The sequence below is a fragment of the Phoxinus phoxinus genome, assembly GCF_949152265.1.
Source record: "Phoxinus phoxinus genome assembly, chromosome: 18".
Classification (NCBI taxonomy): Eukaryota; Metazoa; Chordata; class Actinopteri; order Cypriniformes; family Leuciscidae; genus Phoxinus; species Phoxinus phoxinus.
Window position 1 is genome coordinate 7,085,629 of NC_136893.1, and position 5,022 is coordinate 7,090,650.

The following is a 5,022-nucleotide window of genomic DNA, read 5'->3' on the forward strand; positions in this document are numbered from 1 at the left end:
GCCAACTTCATATTAAACTTAAACTTCGGATTAAGAATGGGATGCCATTAAAGTTCATGTGCATGTAAAGGCAGACGTCCCAAAACTATTGCCAATATAGTATATATATATATATATATATATATATATATATATTTATTTATCATTTCAAAAATATTTTAAGTAGGCTATATTTTTATATCTTATATTTGTACAAATAAATTAGGAGATAAAAGGGGCATTATGTATTAAATTGTACAGTAGCCTATATAAAAAACATTCTGAATTGTTTTATAAATAGAAAAACCTTCATCAGACCTGTCTTCCCATTTGTTCTGCAATACAACCAGAACGGCCTTGCAGAAATCCAGGAATTATGAGAGGATTGAGCAAATGGTCTCTCCACCAGATGATATCTCTGTCTGGCTCTTCCTCAAATCACACTCTTACTCCCGTCCTGTCCGTCTTGACAGCTAGAGCTTTTCCACAAAGGATTTATCTTCCACAGAGGTTTCTATTTGTTTGTTGGGAGCATTGCTGGTTCTTCGAAGTGTTATGGACCAGTTCAACATGCTGCATTTGATTAGCAATCCTTAGAAGACTGCGAGTAAAAGCAGTGCATAAAAATTTGTGTTGCATGTTTCCACTCCTGACCTCTCGAGTTCAGCTTGTCCGCACCTGGTTTCCTTTAGCCTTCTCATCATATGGAGAGGGAACAGGGTCCAAATGTTTAACAAACACATGGAGAAAGAAACATAGGCAGAATGAAATCTGTTCCTCTGATGAGGATTCTGTCTGTAACATTGACATTTCTTCTCACGGAAAGGAAAATGTCTTTGTTAAAGAGCCACAGTATTTGTGTGAGAAAGAGCCATACTCAATTATACTCATACTCATTTATATGCTCTGTGGGTTTGACCAAATGAGATATTTATATATTTATTTTGTATTAACACTTTTTTTTTTGTCTGCACAAACATTGAGTCTTATCATAAACAACTCAAAATGAACTCCAAAAGATGCTTTTAAATGGAATGCCAAACTAGGTGAAAATGCATGGCAGATGTGTTACCTTGGCAACACCCAGGTCACCAGAAGCTTGTCTTTCCTGTGCTGCCAAACAACAGTGGCACTGCTGGGTTCACTTACTGCCCTGCTGGAGCCTCCGACGGCCACTAGACTACTGCTTCTGAAGCCTCCTGCTGTTTTGGGTTCCTCATAAATCCAGGTAAGGAGTTTGAGTCCTTGTTTGCAGGACAAGGCATAGGCCTATATAAGATTTTGTCTTTGAGAAAGAAAAAAAAAACACAACTTAAACCTGGAAATAAACAGAAATTTTCTGCACTCCAAAATATACGATTTCATCCAAAAGTTGAAACTGCGTCAAGGCTGTATTTTCACAAAATGTCAGGGTGAGGCATGTTGGCACAGCCGTTTTAAATATTTACACAAGGGTTTTAAATACATTTGTACAATACAAAATAGATTAGGCCTACTTATCATAGTTGCCAAGACCTTAAGTTATGTGTCTTTATAAACTTTTAAAAATAAACGCACCCTGAAAAAAATATTGTGCACGACTCGTTTCGATCGACTCTGTCTTATTATAACGACTCGTTTGAGTGAATTAGTCCATGACTCACTTTTAACACACAAAAAATCTCACTTGTCGCCACCCAATAGCGGTGTAACCTATTTATTTTATTAACACGCCTATACGTGTAACATAAATACGGAGCCACTGGAAAAATCAGTAAACGGAAAAAAGAAAGATTCTTTTTAGCGATCAGATTCAAAAAGTCGAGTCACTGAAACCAATCCAAATCCTGCCCCGCGCTAGTTGTCACCTGATCATGTGACTGAAAATGGCGCTTTCGCGAGGAATACTTTTGAGTCTCCATGGCTTTATGAGAGTGAGTATCATTGTAAACATTTCTTAAACGTGCTGTATGGTGGGAACGAATTTACTTAAGCAGTTTTGGAATTGTTTGGTTTGTACAGGGGTCCAAGAAGTTTGCGAACTTTTTGTTTGACAATTGCCCGTTTTATCAGAGTCATTCCACGAAACCGGTACGATTTGAGTCTCTCTGACCTTTTTAAGTGTATTTTACCTATTGGGTCACCAAAACCTATTTTAAAAGCTTTTGTATCTCTCCTTTAATAAAGTTTTTTTTATTTTGAAAATGACATAGCTACATATTATCTTTATATTAGATTTTGTCATGTCCCTCATGGCCTTCTATGAGAGTGTACTTGGGATATGAATAATAATACAATTAGAAAAAATACCATACATTTAGCCATTCCCATGTTTTTTTCTAAGTAAATTCATGATTATTCATTAAAATCACATTATTTAGTAATGTTTACCTCTGTAATCACCTCACATAATTCTTCCCCTAGATCCTTATGTGACGTCAATAACAGGAAGTAACATCATAGAAGTCTTCTGAACAACACTGTCACAGGCAAGTTACCACCTTCTTTTATAACTAACTTATTTAGAATTGTGATATTGTGGTTGTTAAGCTCAACGACTCAACCCCGTTACATCAAATAAAGATAGAATTCTATTATTTGTGAAAATAATCTTTGTTATTTCAACAATATACATGATTTCTTAATATCATGCATGCCATGTGCTCTCCTGTTATTCACTACATGCAGAGCAGTGGCCATTTTCGAGCCAAAAAATCACAACCCCGTCACACTCAACCTCGTTACTTTTTTGCCATGAAGCGCACGCACATTCAAAAACACACACACACACACACACACACACACACACACACACACACACACACACACACACACACACACACACACACACACACACACACACACGTCAAAAAAAGCACATAGGTTATATGTTTTAATTTTATGACCTATTTAGTCGGTTTATAATGTTCTAATGTATGCTACGTTATTGTTGTTTTTCCTGCAGTCGGGTTAATAAAACTGAGTTGCAATTCCCCTTTGGCTAAGCCCCGCCCCCCTTAGTTACTGTTGCTACCTCTGACAACTTCATCTGGGCTCTGGTTTGGTATCAACATGGCTTATGCTGTGACAGCTCTTCCTGTTGAAATTTTATCAAACTTTTATAAAGCAGCAAATAAAGTGTCCGATAGAAGTTGGCAAAAGGGGCTGCAATATGCGTTCGAAGGCTATATTCAAGACATAAAGGTGAAACGCAAGCAACAACAAGGCATCCAAATAGAGGCAAAAGCATAACGGTCACAGTCAAAAAATGAACCACAGCATATCCTAATGGAGACGGAGGCTGTGACTAACAATATCAGGAGCAACACTGTTCATACAAAGCTGGGTAGGTCTCTATTCACTTCTATAATCATTATTACAAAGCAAACGGACTACGCGAGTATAAAGTTGTATTTATTAGCAGCGTGTGCTAGCGTATCAACAATTAGGGTAGAGAACCGAAATCATAACCTAAACAGCATAAAACTGTCTAACTAGTATAACTTCACAGTAAGGTTAAAAGCAAAAATAGAGCACACAAAAGTGAGCTTGTTGATCTTGAGGGGTTTCACTGACTGAGAGGACGTCCACACAGTTTAATCCAAAAACGACACTTGTCAGTATTTTACTTCGGTTTTGGGAAGGGAAAAAAACGGACACCCCCCTCCAACCTCTCTGGGAAATGCGTATCTGTGTTACAAATGCCCCAGGCACAACGTTTAACCATATTTTTGACAAAACTACGACGGTAATAGCCTGCCGAGACCAAAAATATGAGACGCCTGTGTTAAAGTCAATGAAGCACTGTGAAAAAGTGTCGGACCTCTGTGGGAGCTCGTTCTTGGCTGCGCTGTGATTGGTCAATCTACATTCTAGGGCGTGGCTTAGCCAAAGGCGAATTGCATTTACCTGTTGGTTTTCTTGGTTTATGAAATACAGTGCTTATAGAAAATCTTAGTGAATTTGAGTAAAAAAACAACTATATGTTAAGCTGTATTTGTCTCTTCAATCCCGTTACCCTAGTCTCAACCTTGTCACACCTACATTTTTATTAAACATTTTTTTAAGTAATTTAATGTTTGTTGAACTTAGTTCTAACTAACTACTAACTTCAAGCTTTAGTATATCATAAGTGTAAAATTATATGTAAATTCTAATAACTGAATTAGTGTGAGGGACATCTGATTAATAGGAAAAGGTTGATTTCATTACAAATATATTTTATAATCATATTCAGAGAGCTCTCATAGTGTCCATAACGGGGTTGAAGACTAATAGTGCCCATATCTTAAAATAATTACCAATAATAATAATAGGGATTTTATGCCTGAGGTGGGAAAATATGTTTTTCTGGTTAAATATGTAATTAATGTTGTGTGGTGTTCAGAAAAGTAATAAATATTAGTAAAAAATCCAAAAATGTGTAAGTCCAAATTGTACCGGTTTCATGGATTGACTCATTAACATAGGCTACCGACTTCTACCTTGTAAGAACAGCAAGGGTGATCATTTAAGGACGAGTTGTTTTAACAATCAGCGTTATTGTCACTAATTGTACTCAAGTCAAATAATTTAAAGGAAAACATGCTTTTTCGTCTGATTTCTTTTCAAAAACACGACTGTCAGTAGCCTCTAGCTATAGGCCTACTTAAAAGGTTAGTTACCCACATTTTCCCACAAGGGCCTTTATTGCATTATATGATGAACAGATTTTATTTAAGTTTTCTTTCACATATAAATATTGAACAACGCACATATAGGTAAAAGGAAGCTCAAGCATGGTTGCTCAGGTTCATTGTTATGCAGCACGTTTGAGCTTCAGCAAGAACCAATGAGGTTCATTCTCGTGTTATGCAGCATGTTTGAGTTTCACAAGAACCAATGAGGTTCATATTTCTCGTGTTACACAGCATGTTTGAGATTCGCAAGAACCAATGAGGTTCATTCTCGTGTTATGCAGCATGTTTGAGTTTCACAAGAACCAATGAGGTTCACTCTCGTGTTACGCAGCACGTTTGAGATTCGCAAGAACCAATGAGGTTCATTCTCGTGTTATGCAGCATG

The 5,022-nt window shown here is 36.9% G+C and overlaps 1 long non-coding RNA gene across 1 annotated transcript in view; it reads left to right on the forward strand.

The window, feature by feature from the left end:
- Nucleotides 1–1,703: 1,703 nt before the first annotated feature.
- The window catches only part of LOC306985639, a 41,385-nt gene continuing 38,066 nt past the window's right edge, over nt 1,704–5,022 (forward strand). The window contains exons 1-2 of the long non-coding RNA XR_013794837.1: nt 1,704–1,892; nt 2,383–2,447. This is a non-coding gene — a long non-coding RNA (uncharacterized lncRNA). The remainder of the gene's footprint in view (nt 1,893–2,382; nt 2,448–5,022) is intronic.